The sequence below is a fragment of the Lepus europaeus genome, chromosome 14 (assembly GCF_033115175.1).
Source record: "Lepus europaeus isolate LE1 chromosome 14, mLepTim1.pri, whole genome shotgun sequence".
Taxonomy (NCBI): domain Eukaryota; kingdom Metazoa; phylum Chordata; class Mammalia; order Lagomorpha; family Leporidae; genus Lepus; species Lepus europaeus.
The window spans coordinates 54,116,619-54,134,708 of NC_084840.1; the positions used below are offsets into that span (position 1 = coordinate 54,116,619).

An 18,090-nucleotide genomic window follows, 5' to 3' on the forward strand; every position below is an offset into this window, starting at 1 on the left:
TCTGTGAACTTCTCTACAATGTTACAATGAAATCCCCCTTCTGCTTCAGATTTGAGCTGATTTCTGTTAACTGGAGGGGACAAGAAGTTTTTTTAAACTAAATTGGGCCGCTGGCAGCTGCAGTAGGGACTGGCCTCTCTGCATATCAGCTACCTGTATGGACTATTGGTCACTGGTGACTGGGTTCCTGGCCTAGGGCTCTAGGGCACAGCTGGGATCTTTGTCACCATGGAGCCAAGACGACTGCTGGACATCCAGGGTGCACCCTGTACAGAAGCAGCAATGGAACAAAATATGTACTGATCTTTCCACAAATATCCTCTGTGGTCTAATATGCATATTTTATTGTAATACTATTTTTCCCATATGCTCCTGAGCAAATGAGTTGGGCATATTTCCAACCTTCCTCTTGTTACAGAGTATTTCAGGCATCTAATACGATGTAGAGGATAATATTACCAACACACTGACCAAACTTTTGAAAAAAAATTATTTATGTTCTCTGGGTATCTCTCCCTAACTGAGTGTCTACCAATCACTATTCTGAATTGGATCTATTATTCCTACAAGTCTTTATACCTTTTCAAACATATTTCAAGCATTATATATTTCCAAGTAACACACAGAATTATCTTTACTATTTAAAACTATTTGTGATGGTAGCCTGCACTGCAGCTCACTAGGCTAATCCTCTACCTGTGGTGCCGGCACACCGGGTTCTAGTCCTGGTTGGGGTGCCGGATTCTATCCCGGTTGCTCCTCTTCCAGGCCAGCTCTCTGCTATGGCCCGGGAAGGCAGTAGAGGATGGCCCAAGTCCTTGGGCCCTGCATCCTCATGGGAGACCAGGAGGAAGCACCTGGCTCCTGGCTTCGGATTGGCGCAATACGCTAGCAGTAGTGGCCATTTCGGGAGTGAAGCAACAGAAGGAAGACCTTTCTCTCTGTCGTCTCTCTCTCACTGTCTAACTCTGCCTGTCAAAAAAAAAAAAAAAAAAAGAAAGAAACACAAAAACTATTTGTGATGGTGTAACACATATCCTCCTGAACATTTTCCTATACTGTTTAATGCTGATGATGCTCCACTGTGTATGTGCACCTCTATTTATCCTTTCTCTTGCTTATGGGCAGTTATTTCCAACGTTTTGTTACTTTGTGCAGTGACATTACAAACATGTCTCTTGCACAAGAATTTCTCTAGGGTATATACTTGGACTAAAGTTAGCTGGTGTAGATTACACACATCTCACTTTTACTCCTTTTTAAAAAATACAGGATGAGAGGTAGGTGTTTGGTGTAGTAGTTAAGACATTGCTTGGGACACCTGCATCGTAGATCAAAGTGCCAGGGTTAAAATCCTAGATCCGGGGCCGGCACTGTGGCGTAGCAGGTAAAGCTGCTGCCTGCAGTGCCGGTATCCCATTTGGGCACTGGTTCAAGTCCTGGCTGCTCCACTTCCAATTTAGCTCTGTGCTATGGCCTGGGAAAGCAGTAGAAGATGGCCCAAATGCTTGGGCCTCTGCACTCGCGTGGGTGACCTAGAAGAAGCTCCTGGCTTCGGGTCAGCGTAGCTCCAGCTGTTGCGGCCATCTAGGGAGTGAACCAGCGGATGGAAGACCTCTCTCTCCCTCTCTCTCCCGTTCTTGCTCTCTCTCCCTCTTTTAACTCTGCCTTTCAAATAAAATAAAGCTTTAAAAAAAAATCCTAGATCTGCCCTCTTTTCTAGCTTCCTGATAATGCACAGGCTGGGAGGCAGCAGCTGATGGTTCAATGGCCATCATACAGGAGATCCAGATGAAGGGCCTGGCTCCTGGCTTCAGCGCTGGCTGTTTTGGGCGTCTGGCTAATAAACCAGCAGATGGGAGCTGTCTGTCTGTCACCTCTCTCTCTCTCTCTCTGCCTCTTGAATACATATTTTTAAAAAACTTAATGAAGTAAATCCCCAGCAGTCAGCAGGCGGTGATGAGGCTGGCTGCTGCCCAGCTGAACAGTGCCTCCTGCAGAGTGAGGCTCCTCCGTGTAAACAGCACGTACCTGGGCTGCAGAAGAAGCCACCGCAGCAATCAGAGAACCCTCCCCTCCCGTGGAGGAGGCGCAGGCAGAGCGCTGGTTGTGCAGATGTCACGTAGACAACTGGAGGAAGACTTTTCAGAGAGGAGCCAGGAGACCTGCTTTTGTCCCACACCTATTTTCACTGACGGGCATGGCTTTGAGCAAGTCTCTGCCTCTCTGCATTTCTGTTTTCCCTTTGTAATAGTTTGTCATCTCCTTGCCCCACAATGATTAGAATCAAGTAAAATGCTTCAGTTGGGAAAAAAGCCCATAAGGCAACTTAAAGTCACAGCAGCATATTAGATATTGTCACCTGCCTTTTCTGAGATTAACAATTTAATGGTTTGATTCTGAAAGGAAAACAACAGTAGTGCAGTTTTCACTCTAGATTAGAAGAATGTACAAGACTCCATGACTACTCAAAGACAACTGTTTTCACAAGAGGAAGTGAAACTGACATGGCAGGTTGTCTTGACACTGATCCTGTCAATCACTTGCTACACACATCGGAAGGCCTCTCTAAGGTGGTTTTTCACACTTTGCACACAGCCTGATTGGTGTTGCTCAAGCATGCCATGCATGAAAGAGAATATGTTCACAGGAGTGAACGAAACAAGCTAGCATGCATTAAATACGCCTAAAAACTACCTGGATGTTTTCTAGGAATAAAGACGTGAGTCTGACATGGGTTTTCTTTGAGGTACTGACACGTGCTGCTGGTCCCTGGAATGTAAATGGTCACAGCAACTTGTTCCTAAGTAGTCGAGGTGGCAGTGGTGAAGGGTAGGACAGGAATGGAGGCCAGTGGGGATCAACTCCACCTTTTCATGGCAGCTAAACAAGCCACAGCCGACCTCTGACCCCTGAAGCTCCTCCCGTGCAGAGTGGCAGCGCTCTGAGCAAGGCAGTCTGCCAGGGGACTGGCTCTGGTTATTCCTCCTTTTTAACCAGAAGCAACACCTGGGATGGGCAAAGTCTAACCAGGATAAGGTGATAAAACCACAGGTCCAGCTCACCAACAAAGTCTTGACAAGCAATAGGGAAAGATAAAAAAAAACAGCATCCAGGGGCCGGTGCTGTGGTGTAGCGGGTAAAGCCTCCGCCTGCAGGGCTGGCATCCATATGGGCACTGGTTCATGTCTCAGCTGCTCCACTTCCAATCCAGCTGTCTGCTGTGCCCTGGGAAAGCAGTAGAGGATGGCCCAAGTGCTTGGACCCCTGCACCCGCATGGGAGACCTGGAAGAATCTCCTAGGTCCTGGCCACCACCACCGCCGCCATCACCATCATCATCACCATCACCATCACCATTTGCTGGAACAGAACTCGGTCTGGAAAGCTCTCGCCTTTCGCCTGCTCGGCCCAGCCCTTTCACTTGGCTACCTCCCAAGACCTCCTTCTGGAAGTGCACCCTGACCTCTGGGCTGAGTGTGCTGTCCTGCTGCATTCTTTATCCTCCGTTACAATCAAGTGTCTTTGTCTTAGGCAGTTTTGTGCTGCCTTAACAGAATACCTGAGACTGGGTAATCTAAGGACAGAAATGCACTTCTCAGAGTTCTGGAGGCTGGGAATCCAAGATCCAGGTGCTGGCATCTGTTTTGTTGTTTTTGTTTCTGTTTTCCAAAGAAACCTTTTATTTAATGAGTACAAATTTCATAAGTACAACTTTAGGAATATACTGATTCTTCCCACCATACCCATCTTCCCACCTCTATCCCACCTCCTCCTTCCTCTCTCATTCCCAGTACCATTCTCCATTAATATTCATTTTCAATTAACTTATACACAAAAGACCAACTCTATATTAAGATTTCAAAAATTTGCAAATACACACACCAAAAAAAACCTGAGAACAAGTTTTACAGTTAACTTTTTTTTTTTTTAAATTTTTGACAGGCAGAGTGGACAGTGAGAGAGAGACAGAGAGAAAGGTCTTCCTTTTGCCGTTGGTTCACTCTCCAATGGCCACCGCGGTAGCGCGCTGCGGCCGGCGCACCGCGCTGATCCAATGGCAGGAGCCAGGTGCTTCTCCTGGTCTCCCATGGGGTGCAGGACCCAAGCACTTGGGCCATCCTCCACTGCACTCCCTGGCCACAGCAGAGAGCTGGCCTGGAAGAGGGGCAACCGGGACAGGATCGGTGCCCTGACCGGGACTAGAACCCGGTGTGCCGGCGCCGCAAGGTGGAGGATTAGCCTAGTGAGCCGTGGCGCCGGCCCAGTTAACTCTTATAATACAACTCAATGAGGACAGAGGTCCTGCATGGGGATTAAGTGCACAGTAACTCCTGTTAATTTAACAATTAACACTCTTATGTATGACATCAGTGATCACCCAAGGCTCTTGTCATGAGCTGCCAAGGCTATGGAAGCCTTTTGAGTCCACAATCTCCGTCAGTATTTAGACGAGACCATAAGCAAAATGGAAGTTCTCTCCTCCCTTCAGAGAAAATTACATCCTTCTTTGATGATCACTTCTTTCCTGGGGTCTCTCTCACAGAGTTCTTTCATGTAGAACATTTTTTGCCACAGTGTCTTGGATTTCCATGCCTGAAATGTTCTCATGGGCTTTTCAGCCAGACCAGAATACCTTAAGGGCTGATTCTGAGGTTGGAGTGCTGTTTAAAGTGACTGTCTTTCTGTAAGTCCAGTGTGTGGACTCTGGCATCTTCCTTTAAGATTTATTTATTTGTTTGAAAGAGTTACACAGAGAGAAGAGAGGTAAAGAGAGAGAGAAGAGAGGTAAAAAGAGAGAGGAAGAGGGGGAGGAGGGAGGGGAAAGGGGGAGGGAGAGAGGTCTTCCATCTGATGGTTCACTCCCCAGTTGGCCACAATGGCTGGAAATGACTGATCTGCAGCCAAGAGCCAGGAGCCTCATCTAGGTTTCCCATGTGGGTACAGGGATCCAAGGACTTGGGCTATCTTCTACTGCTTTCCCAGGCCATAGCAGAGAGCTGGATCTGAAGCGGAGCAGCCGGGACTTGAACTGGCGCCCCAACTGGGACTAGAACCCGGGTGCAGGTGGTGGCTTTACCTGCTATGCCACAGTGCCGGCCCCGATTCGTTCACTAACTGCTGTTTGGTATGAGACTGCACCACTGGATGAGTGTACCACAGTCGATCGTCACATTTCCCCACTGAGGGACATGTACATGTTATCTGCTGGGCACAGTCCTGTGTACTTTACAAATTCTCACCTCCCCGTCTTCATAAAGAGCTGAATCAGCACCATCCCGATCTTATGGATGAGGAGGCTGAGCCACAGAGAGGCGAAGTCGCCCACTGAGGGTCACACATCTGGTAAAAGGATCCAAATCCAGGGTGGCTATCTTGCCAGGGTTTTTAAAGTGTTTTTCACTACAAGAGTCTTGAGTCCTGCCAGTCTTATTCTTTTTTTTTTTTTTAAGATTTTATTTATTTATTTGAAAGTCAGAGTTACACAGAGAGAGGAGAGGCAGAGAGAGAGAGGTCTTCCATCCGATGGTTCACTCCCCAATTGGCCACAATGGCCAGAGCTGCGCCCACCCAAAGCCAGGAGCCAAAAGCTTCTTCCAGGTCTCCCAGGTGAGTGCAGGGACCCAAGGACTTGGGCCATCTTCCACTGCTTTCCCAGGCCATAGCAGAAAGCTGGATTCGAAGTGGAGCAACTGGGTCCCAAACTGGTGTCCATATGGGATGCCGGCACTTCAGGCCAGGGCAATAACCTGCTGTGCCACAAAGCCAGCCCCAAGACCCAAATGGCATCTCTTTTCTAGTGAGGCCCTTCTTGCTGCAATCACGCCTGAGGTCTCTGACTCAGACTCCTGGGGCTACCTGTTGGAGGGCTAGCACGGGCCAATCCTCCTGGTGGACCAGTGTGCACTCTTTTTCAATTCTTAAAGTTGTACTCATCTATTTTTATTTATTTGAAAGAGACAGAGACAGAGAGACAGAGAAATCGATCCCCTTCATCTGCTGGTTTACTCCTCAAAAGTCTTCAACAGGGGCTGGAGCTGTGGCACAGTGGATTAAAGCTCTGGCCTGCAGTTATGGCATCTCCCCCGGCATCCCATATGGGTGCCAGTTTGTGCCCTGGCTGTTCTACTTCTGATCCAGCTCCCTGCTAATGTGCCTAGGAGAGCAGTGATTGGGCCCCTGCAACTCACATGGGAGATCTGGAAGAAGCTCCTGGCTTTGGCTTGGGCCAGCCATAGTCACTGCAGCCATTTGGGGAGTGAACCGGCAGATGAAGACCCCTCTCTGTCTCTACCTCTCTCTGTAACTCTACCTTTCAAATAAATAAAATAAATCTTAATTTAAAACAGTCTTCAACAGTCAAGGCCAAGCCAGGCTGAAGCCAGGATCCTTGAATTCCAACAGGGTTTCTCCGATGGGTGTTAGGGACCCAAGCACTTGAACCACCTACTGCCTCTCAGGGTGTACACTAATAGCAAGCTAGATTGGAAACAGATCAGGGACTCAAATTCAGGCACTCCAACCTTGGATGTAGGCTTCCCAGGTATGCATCTTAACTTCTGTGCCAAATTTCCACTTCCCCTCTTCTTAAAAAACATTTAAAAAATTTATTTGAGAGGAAGAGGCACAGAGATGGAGCTCCCACTTGATGCTTCACTCTTGCAATAGCCAGGGCTGAGCCAGGCTGACGCCAGGGTGGCAGGGACCCAAGTACCTGAGCCATCACTTGCTGCCTCCCAGGCTGTACATTAGCAGGAAGCTGAAATCAGAAGCAGCTCTCAGACTCAAGCACAGGCTGTCCGACATGGAACGCCGGCATCTCAAGCAGCATCCTAACCTCTGTACCAAATGCTCACCCCTTTCCCTCTCTTTGGACAGGAGTCACGGGGCCCATCAGCCTCAGTGTCTGGGTAGGGCATCCACAAAACAAGCAGGCTCTGAAGAGGTCTGTTTTGGAGTGAGAACGATCTCTCTCCCGCTTTGCCACTAGAGTCTCTGGGCTGTCCTCAGTGATGTGACAAATGTTCCCTCTGCTTAGTGGAGCTTCCTTGTATGCTAGGAGTAGGGAGGCGGAAAATGAAAACCTAGTCTTTGTCAGGAAGGCTGCTGGGCATAACAGCATCTGAGACCCTCCATCATTTTCACCAGTTCCAAGTGCACCAGGCAAGTTCATGGGGAGGTCACCTTAGTCTCAGATGGACACAGTAAGTCCTCCCGTGAGCTGACTATTTAACATGTGCAGTGGCCTTTCCATGGCATTCCCTGTCTCCCTTCGCTGACTTCTCTCTCGTGCACTTACTAACATGTTCAGATGTTTATGGACTAGTTTACTTATTCAAATCACTTTTGACCTTCTGACTCCTCCTCTGCTACCTGCTTTCCATCCTTTGCTGTACTCGTAGGGCTTAGAAGGTACAGTGAGGAGAAGCAACAGCACAGAGCGAGCAACTGTGAGGAGAAAGAAAAGCAGACTCCAAGGCACACATCACAGCGAGCCATGGAGGGCTCTGGGAGAAGGCAGGGCAGGGACAGCGCAGGCTCGCCTGGGCTCTGGGCCTCTCTGCAGATGTCTCAGCTGCCAGGGTTTTCCCTCTAAAACACAGCCAGTGCCCAACCCTCTGGCCTCAGGGCTACCAGAGCTTGGGAGTAGGAAAAAGGTGGCCAGGAGGATTGAGTAACACAGGAAACCCCCTCCTTGGCTACAGACTGTGACAGATGCCCCGACGTCGTCGACACACAGCAACAGACCGGTGCTAGCAGCGTCAGATCAGATCTTTAAGCATTAGGGGACAAAGGAATCATAAACAACGGGCGAAATTGCAACTGCCTGAATCCAGGAGGAATGAGTCGCCCAGGCCAGCGTGGTGCCGGCGGGTCTGCTGTCGTATCGCAGGCTGGCAGGATGAGCAGCTGAAGGGACTGCTGTGCAGCAGGGGTCCCTAGTAAGGAACGCAACCCATGAAAGCCGTGGTGTACGGAGAGACCGCATTTCACACAGTGACGTCTGTTCTGCCCCCAACTTCACATCTGTGCCTTGAAGCGTGGGCTTCCCTGCCTCACAATCTCATCTGCTTCGCCAGGGGACCAGCAACTCCCTCCTCTACTGACGCTCAGCTCTGGGTCACACCCCCGCAGATGTCACCTCCTAACTTGGCAGGTCCTGTGCCCTTCCTCCACTTGCCCAACTCCATTCATGAAACTGGCAGTGCCAAGTGCAGCTAGGGGCTGAGCATCCTTGGGACACTGCAACCCAGTGCTGCAGCCTCCCCTGCGCCTCCCCCTCTCCTGCCTGAAGGGCATCCCAGCCAGAGGGCCAGGGCCAAGGCCAGGGACTGCTAAACGCTGCTTCTGCTTCATGACTGCCCTGGGTCTCCCAATTCCCATACAACAGGCTCTGTCATGTGTCATTCAAGAGGCTGTAGACTCTGGCTCCTATCATCCTTGTCTACTCACTGCTGAGTATTTTCACATCTCCGAGTCTGGGCACATGCTGGTCCCTCTGCTTGGAAGGCCCCTGCTCATGTGTGTGGCTTGAAAAGGCCTGTTAAGGTTACAGCTAAAGACAGACCTGCTCTCAGGAAGAATCAATGTTCCCCCGAGCTCTGTGCACTGAGAAAGTCCCAGTGCGGGACAGGTGAGCTCTTCTCACACATGGATTCCCTGTTACACTACGAGTTCTCTGGAGGGTACTCCTGTTTCACATGCATCTCCCCATCACCAGCGCCTAAACTATTTGGTGCAAAGAGTGTAGGTGCTCATCACATTGCAATTGATTACACATCTTACAATCATATGGTTTACATACACTCTTTTAGGAACACAACTTTCACTGTCAGCAATATACGTGTACTGAAGAAGCCCTCCTACAGTATCCAGAGATTAAGGTGAATGAGGTTTAGGGGTGGGCACTGTGAGCTAAGCTGCCACTCAGGACACCCACACCCCATACTGGAGTGCCTGGTCCAAGGGCCGGCTACTCCAATTCCGTTTAGCTTCCTCTTAACGTGCCTGGGAGGTAGCAGATAATGGCTCAAGTAGTTGGGTCTCTGCTATCCACACGCGAGCCCCAGACTGAGTTCCTGGCTCCTGGCTTTGGCCTCGCTTCATCCCAGCTATTGCAGGAATTTGGGGAGTGAGCCAAGGAATGGAGAAAAAAACCTCTCTGTCCTCTGTCTCTCCCTGTCATTCTACTTTTCAAATAAATAAACAAATAAGTCTTTAAAAAGCTGAATGAGGTTGGAACAGTAATACACAGGACAAAACTCAAGAAAGGGCAACAACCTCAAGAGCCATGGTGAGGACTAGAACACCCTGTGACAGCAAATCCCTTGACTCAGAATTTGTTTAATAAAAATGTCCCAGGGTCCAGACCAGTAATCAGTGTCATGCAAACCCCATTTCCTCAATGAACCGGTTCAAGGAGAGGGTCTGGAAAGAAACCAGCTGTTGCGGCTAATGTGACCTATCAGTGAGCATACTGAACCCTGAGAAGACAAGGACATGGCAGAGTGGCACCTGTGGGCATACTCGCTGCAGTGTAGACGGAGTACCACGTGAAAGTCTAGACAGAAGCCACATTTCTCCAAGATCGACCAAGGGCAGGAGAAGGTGGTGAAATGATCACAGGTCCAGCCACACAGAGACAGGGGCAGCTGTGGGGACCCAGGCTCCCAGAGCTCCAAGTCAGTGGAAGGTGTCAATTACTATCCACATCAGATAAAATGCAGCCAAAGACAAAAGTCTAACAGGGATGAGGGCCAACCCATGGTTGAGTACCTCTCCCTGTCCAGAAAGAACCTGGTGGCTCACAGCACTGGCAGTTTCCCTTCGTTACTTCCTGTGAGGTCCTCTCTCTGGGATTCTCTACTCATGTTCCAGCATCCCTTCTTCTGGGACACGCTCCACACCTACTGCTGCCTGCACAGGTGGGAAGCCTGACCATGTCTCTACATCCCTGTGGCATGTGCTTCTCCTGTACACACCACCAAATACATTCTTGTTAGACTGAAGAAAATCGCATCTCCTTAACCAGGCTGCAGCCATCATTCTTCCACGCGACCCCTAGAGACTGGTGTAGCCCTGGGTTGTAAGTTAAGTTACCTGGGGCACAGGGAAAACAATTTCCCCAGCATCGCTGAATGGAAGCTAAAACCTATAGGGACCAACTCATACCCATTTCCTAGGTGAAGGGCTGTTTCCAGCCAGGCTGTGCGTGGCAGTCCTCCAGGGCTAGAAAGACATTCCAGAGGAGGACACACTTCTTAGGTATACCTGGATCCTCACACAGGTAAGGAAGCATAGGAAGGTGGGGACCACCATGACAGTACCCCCACAGGTAAGCAGGGGGTCCTGCAGCAGACACTCAGTCCGTGAGGGTCCTGGGCTGCCAGAGTCCCCTCCCAGTGCTGTGTGTGGATGGGGAACACACCGCTCTCCCAGGTGGCCAGCGTGGGCAGTGCTGCTTGAGCAGCAGGTGAAGCAGACTGTGGGGTGGGGCCTGTGCAGTGGGGGAGTCAGCAGGTGCACTGCTGCCAGTCCTCCGTTCCTGGGCTCCAAGAGCCTGACCCCAAGGAGAAGGGAGCCCCTACATGGGGCATGACCAACCTGCCCACCATCTCTGTTCTGGCCGCTCCAGCAATGTCCAGAGCCTGAGCCTGAGTCCGGCTAGGCCATGGTGGGGGGTGGGAGGGTGGGAAAGCATGCCCCCAGCCTTCAGAAACAGCTCCGTTCCCTGCTTTGCTTCCCACACCCATCTCAATGTCTCCTTGCTCCTACCTGACTGTTTTCTAGTCCCCTTTCTCCTACTTGAACCTTAATTCTTGGTAGAAGTCTCTCTATTTGACATAGGTATGTGACAGGATAGAGGAAATAGTAAAAAACAGAAAACTGAGGGCTGGGATGATGGGTTTTTCATGTTAACACCTTTCAAAGTAGTTGTAGAGGCCCAAATAAGGGTTTTAGGAAGAATTTAACATTTTCCCTCCCTATTCCTATTGATGGCTGTCCCTTGCTGCGGAGGTGACCATGAGAGGGGAGTAGCGAAGGCCTCACAGCAGGAGGAGCAGCAGGAAGCTACGAGAGCTGGGCCTGTCTGCTGGGGGAGAAACGGCACCCAGACCCCCGAGGAGGACCTAAAGCATTTCTCGTTTCTGGGGGGCCTTGCCACAGTCTCACAGGGTATGTCACACCAGAGGGGGTTAACCTGGCCATCCACAGCAGCACGGGATGCACCAGGCTACAGAGAGCCAATCCGGCCATCCAGGAAGAAGTTGTGGGAGGAATCTCAGAAAAAGGGAAACACATCCTTACCTCTGGGGGGAGAAGCACCTGTCCAGTCCCTGGGGGCGGGCCGCTGCACGGTTATGCACTTTCTTCTCTTCCACACCTCTCAGCCACTTTCACCTGCCATTCGTACATGGCTTTTCCTTGGTTCGTTAAAAAAGTCCCCACCACCCACCTAAACTGCTGCCACAACACTCCCATAGACACCAGTAGTCACCACGCTCCTTTGTGTCTCAGGATAGAAGCTCCGCAGGTAGCATGTGAGAATTAGGGAGGATCACGCATAGGCTGCAGCAGCCTACCTCCGGCACTAACAAGGCCTTCCTGTCCCTCGCTGCCCAAGAACCTTGGCTCCCGGCCCAGCCTGCTCCTCTTAGGCTGGGCCCTGGTGACTCACTGGCTGATACCCATGAACCTCAAGGCTACAGCAATAAATGGCTTCTCCACAGCTGCACAGAGGTCCTCACTGCTCTTGGGCGCCCAGGACCCATTCCAAATAAGCACCAGGTCTTCAAAGCAACTGCCCACCTGCGTGAGACCTGCCTGTTCCAGCAGCAAAGTGGAGTGCGCTCCAGCTACCATTTGACCTAACAAAAGCTCCTTGGCAATTAAAGTAATTTGGAATGCTCCAGCCAGCTTACTGAACTGATCCCTTTCTAAGTACCCATAGTTTTCTCTGCAGTCATTTTTCTTTCAGCCGCTTTCCTTGCCCCTATTTCCTTCTCTACATGGAAACTGCATTTGTCTTTTCGCTTCTGATCATTTATTTAAGGCCTCTGCCTTATTTTTCAGAGGAGTTTAGCCAGCTACTTACAGCCTTGTAGTAGTATTATCCTGTATTTGATTGCTTCATTTTTCTTCTCAAATACATATTTAGCTTCTCTGACTTTCATTTAAAATACACTTAGTCAGTCATCATTGATGGGATATTTCTGCAGTATTCCTATGTATTAATGAAGTTAAATTTTGGTTTCTGGCCTAAGAAAACTGAAAAAGTCGTTTCTCCTCCTGAATAGTAAAAACCTCGATACCTGAATACGTCTAGAGTTAATAATACCCAATAAGAGGGAAATCAGAAAGACTAGACAGTAGTGCATGCTCATTAAGGTGTCCTGAGGACAAAAACCAGATGTTGTTTCAAAAATAAATGAAAAGGGTAATCTTCTGATACCCATTATCAGGTATTCTCCCCTCTGGAAGAGGGACTGTAAGGAAAATGGTGCAGTTTTATCTATGGCGTGATCTACACCCTGATTTACATCCTAGGCTCTAGCCCCTGCCGCCATTGCTGGAAGCCAGGTAGCCACATGGCCCAACCACCTGTGCCAAGCTACACCTCCATCCTAATGGGATTTGCTGCTCCTGCTTCCCTGACCACCCTCTGGCAGTTTTAAAATGGCCTGTTCCTGGCCGGCGCCGTGGCTTAACAGGCTAATCCTCTGCCTTGCGGCGCCAGCACACCAGGTTCTAGTCCCAGTTGGGGCACCAGATTCTATCCCGGTTGCCCCTCTTCCAGGCCAGCTCTCTGCTATGGCCCGGGAAGGCAGTGGAGGATGGCCCAAGTGCTTGGGCCCTGCACCCCATGGGAGACCAGGAGAAGCACCTGACTTCTGGCTTCGGATCAGCGCGATGAGCTGGCCGCGGCGGCCATTGGAGGGTGAACCAACGGCAAAGGAAGACCTTTCTCTCTGTCTCTCTCTCTCTCACTATCCACTCTGCCTGTCAAAAAAAAAAAAAAAAAAAAAAAAAAAAAAAAAAAAGGCCTGTTCCTGAACACATGCTCTCTTGGCTCTTCTCTCCTGCTCGCTCTCCTCTCTTGGCTCCCCTCCTCCTCTCGTCTCTCTTCTCTCTCCTCTCTGTCTCTCTCACAGTCTCCTCCTTTCTTTTTCCCTCTTCGCCCCTTCCCTCCAGCCTGCTGAGTTTTCCCCAATAAACCCTTTCCCTTACTCCAGTGTTTGGTGTGCTTTGTGATGGCTAACAGGGACAAAAACAGGACAAACAGCAAAATGTGACAGTGAGATGTGGCCACAAATACATATGAATCTGGAGGTTCTGGACTTGCATTGTCTCAGCCATCTGGCTGCCTTCCTCTGTAAGTGTGACTGTACTGCATTACACACAATCATTGCTAACGTCCCAAGTGCTCCTAGCCTCCTAGGGTAAGTACGGCAGCTGCCTTCCCTGGGATTCAGGGCTAGTGTTCCCACCCGATGTTCCCCCCATTTCAAAGAATGCATTCAGACTTGAGGGCCTGGAGGATTTGTCAGCTTTACTTGAAAAACTCTAACAGGTGGGCAGGTGTTGTGGCCCAGCAGGTTAAGCAGCTGCTGGCCACACTGGTGCTTGCATTCCATATGAATTCTGGTTTGAGCCCCAGCTGCTGTGCTTTCAATCAAGCTCCCTGCCTGTGCGCCTGGGAAAGCAGAAAACAGCCCAAGTGCTTGGTGCAAGGTGTCCGGTGCGTAACAAACCTTCCCAGGCAGACGAATCAATTAATTCACGGCTTTTATTGGGATTCCGCTCCCGGGCGAGGTTCCCCGGTCCCAACAAAAGTCACGCAATGATGCGAGGGCTCCTTTTATAGATTCAGGGCATGGGGGTTAAAGGTTGAGGCGGGTCTGATCCTCATTGGTTGACCTTTAGGCACCCGCGGGGACCTTGACAAGGACCTTTCTTCCCTGGAGGTACAGGTAGGGACTCTCCATTCCCACAAGTATAGGCCTTCCCTCCTTGTGGATCCCAAAGCTACCACTTGGGCCCCTGTAGCCACGTGGGAGACCCAGATGCAGTTCTGGGCTCCTGGCTTCAGCCTGGCCCAGCCCTGGCTGCCGCCACCATTTGGGAGAGTGAACCAACAGATGGAAGATCTCTTTCTCTGTTTCCCTCTCTGTTATTCTGCCTTTAAAAATCAATCAATCTTTAAAAAAACCAAAAAACAAAACAAAAAAAAAAACAAACCTGTAAGAAGGCTATGGGAAAAGCCCTTCTCTATCTGCAGGAGAAATGGGAAAGGCAATCCTCCCCTCCCCCACTCCACCCTACTGGCAAAGGTTCTTTTGCAGTGCTGTTGCTCTCCAGCCAGCCATCCCCACAGGCTTCCCCTGGGCAATTTCATTTTAAGGAGGATGAGGAATGGGGTTGCAGCTGTGAGTGGGTGAAGGGGTCACAGGAAGTCCTTTGTCCTAAAGAAGCTTTCTGGCCTAACAACCCCATGGTGAGGCTACTCATTAACTAGCAGAGCCTCACAACAGAACCCAGCATTTACTCGGACACCTACCATTTATCAAGTGGCACAGCCATCTCTTATCACGCCTGATAATTGCTCAAGGCCCACCCTTCAAAAACAATGCACCCTCTATGCGTGTGGTGTCTTGTTTCTCAGTTGCAGCCTCAATTGTTCCCACAGCAGCCGCTGCAGGGGATGAGGCTGGATCAGGGGGTGGCATGCCTCCCTTCCCCCACCCCATGCAAAAACCGGGAGCCAAGAAGCCAGCCCAAGAGCTGGGATCCCCAGGCTGCAGCCTTGAGGTTTTCCTGTCCCACTGTGGGAAGCATCACACCTCGCTCATGAGCATTTGACAGGACTGACGCGTTTTAATGGGGAACACAGGGGTAGCCTAGGAGGCCTTTGGCTCTGCCGTGTGCCAGGCCACAGAAGGAGAGGGCAGCCATGAGAGCTGGAGAGGTGGCCACCATCCCCTTTATCACTTAATCAACTTCAACATTTTGACACCTGAGCCCAAAATCCACGAAAAGGAGTAAATCCTTCTACGGGAAGGAGTCTTTTCCAGCCACACTTGTCATTTTCTCTCCCCTCTTGTTAGTTCCGAGGCTATTAAAAAATTGAACCAAAGCTCCCCAGTGCTGCTGCGTAGGCGCTAAGAGTGCACAACACATTTCAGCACCAGCCTTGGGGACAGACGCCATAAGGAAGGAGGGGTGGGGGGGTGGGGTGGAACAAAAACAAAAGCCTCGCTGTGTCTCCAGCCACCGCCAGAACCACGTCCCGGGCTGCTGGGGAATCCGGAGGGCCCCGAAGGCACTCGCCAAAAAGATCTGCCCAATAAAACGGCCAACAAGCCCCTCCAGCGCCTTCGCGGAGGTCCTCCGCACCGGGGAGGTCCCTGTGGGGGAACCGCAAACGCTCTGCGACCTACATAAGAAGGGGGTCTCCCAGGAGCCTCCCCAAGCCTCCAGCCCGAGCGAGGGGGCGACCCGACCCCCGGGAGGCCCCTCAACGTGCGGGCGGGCGGCGGGGACCTGCTCTCGGGCTCCTCCAAGACTCGCCAGGAGGGTCCGGGGCTGGGAGCACCCGCACCTGGCGGCGCCAGAGTCCACCTGTGCGGCACCACGGAGGCCCGGCTCGCGGCCAGAAAACCACAGGTCTTTGTGTCGCGTGCGGCCACGGGCAGCTTTAGGACGACACAAGCGCCAAAACCCTGCCTCCAGTTCCAGAGACTTTTCCCGCGCGAGTTTCCCTTTTGTTCCCGGCCCGCCAAGCCCAAGAGAACGAGGGCTCGGGCAGTTGCCCGGGGTGCGCAAGGCGCCCACTTACCAGGAGCGGGACGCGCGCGCCCAGGGCGCAGCTCACACGCGGGGCTCCTCTCCGGCCGGGGGCAAGCAGGCGGCGGGAACGCCGAGCGGCATCGCACCTCATCCGGCCGCGGGACTCGGTGGCGGGCCGCGGCGCCTTGGGGCTCGCGGGGGGAAACGCACGCCTCGCGCCCTCGCCGCCCGTGGGGTCTCCGGGCCTCGTCACCGGCCCCGCCCCACGCCCCTCGCCGGGCAGGGCAAAGACGTGGCGAGGCCGGGGGTGGGCGCAGGTGGCCGACCCCGCCCTCCGGCAGGCTGGGGAGTGGGCACCCGGACGCTGGACACTCCGCCTGCTCGGCCCCCGGCGCCGCGTCAGGCCCAGACGCGCTCCACCGCGGGCGACCCACGGCCCTCGCCTCCTTCGCCCCGCGATGGTCGCGCCCACTCCGCAGCAGGGTCTCGCCCAGCGCCCGGGAGGGGCCGGGAAATCCCGCCCGCCGCCGCCGACGTCATTAGTGCGTCACGGGGCTCCCGCGCCGGGGCTCCGCGCGCTCCGCGCCCCCCGCCCGGCCAGGAGCGCGCGTCGCCCCGGGACCACGGAGGTGGGGCTGCGGCTGGGGGTAAAGGGACCACGGCCCCCGCGGGCTCCCGCGCCCTCAGAGCCGAGTACGGAGGGGCGCGGCGGATCCCCCCCGGTCGCCCTCGGAATTCCTCAGCTGGCGCGCCCCGCAGGTGCCGGAGAGTGGAGCAGCGCACTCATCCCTGTCAAGTCCCGCGCTGACGTCGCTTGGCCGCGGGGCGGGAGGGCCGCACCAGCCCCCGCTGTGGGCGCGGGAGCGAGGTCGGCTCAGCCGAGGCAGGGCAGGGCCGCGGTGTGCGGTGGCCGGCGCGCGCGGGGCGTGGACACCGGCTCCCCGGGGGAGCCCCTGGCGACCCCCGGCTTCCAGGTAGCGGCTGCCCGCCGGGGACCTCGGCCTTTGGGAACTGGAAGCGTTTTGTGATGGACGTATTTGAAACCCCTCGATTTGCACAGACCCTTGCGTGTAGGGGAAGACAAGCCCCGTTTGTTTTCTATCTCTTGATAAGGCAATGTGAAATGTTCAGAATAAAGGAGCGATTGAAAACAGCACCACCACCTCTCAAGCAGGCTGTATGGCCAGTTTCTCTTAAATTTCGTTTCTCTCAATAAAAACAGCAGATCCTGACTGACATGTAGGGAATGTAGCTTGAGAACTCGCGTGCCTCGCCCGCACGCGCTGTAGGCCGCAAGCGCGCCTCGCGGTGAGCAACACGGGCGCACCTGCGTGCTGGGGGCGAGGGCCCCGTGGAGTGGCGCAACGCCCCGACCCCCTGGGCACCTAGCGGATGCCAGTGCGCGATCTGAAAGGCCGGCGCTGGGCCAGCAAACGGCTCACCACTGATTTTTTTGTTCATGGCTCCCAGGGGTCCATTTAAGACACGAAATTAAACCATGATGAAATGACTTCGGCAGTACAGACCTTGATTTTTCCTATTGCTTAGTCTTGTTCTTCGGCGTGATGTTTGCTCTTTCTATACTAGTTCCTTTAAGAACTCAGACCACACACAGAGTCGAACGTGATTTAGAGATATAGGGTTCAGGAGAGAGATATTGTCTATGACAAAGGAATAAAGAATTCTTCGTAATTCTGAGCATAACAAGCGAGGTTCTTTATTCACAACCTTATTCTTCTTTTGGCTTTAAAGGGAAAAGTACTAACGTCAAGATGGTCTTACAGGGAGTCTGATAGTAACAAAATGAGATAAAATCACCAGGGAACTTATTTCCAAAGCCACAAAATGGCAGCAATGACCATACATTTTTTTTTTCTCCACTCTTCTTCCTTTTTAATGGAAATATGAGTAATCAGTGCTCAAGAAAATCTTTTGGGTATCAGAGGTTCAAGTCCTGTTTGCTTCACTTCTGATACAGCTTTTCTGAGCCTGGGAAAGCTGCGAGGATGGCCCACGTACTTGGGTCCCTGCAACCACCTGGGAGACCCAGAGGAATCTCCTGGCTTTCATCTGGCCCAGCCTTGGCAGTTGGGGCCATTTGGGGAGTGAACAAGCAGGTGGAAGATCTGTCTCTCTCGTTCTGTCTCCCATCCGCCACCTCTGCATTTCAAATAAATTGTATATTTATACAGGAAAATTAGGAATTAATAGCCTAATGCTATGATCTGAAAAAAGATATAGAATTAAATTTACAGAACATTGGAAGCAGTCTGGTGTTTGCTTTGATGGCCAGCACAAAATG

General features: G+C 52.1%; 1 protein-coding gene across 1 annotated transcript in view; it reads right to left on the reverse strand.

Annotated features, from left to right (window-relative positions):
* The window catches only part of GNG4 (G protein subunit gamma 4), a 74,890-nt gene extending 58,967 nt beyond the window's left edge, over window positions 1-15,923 (reverse strand). The window contains exon 1 of the mRNA XM_062211380.1: window positions 15,838-15,923. The gene's annotated coding sequence lies outside the window, so the exon portion shown is untranslated. The remainder of the gene's footprint in view (window positions 1-15,837) is intronic.
* Between the last annotated feature and the right edge of the window lie 2,167 nt (window positions 15,924-18,090).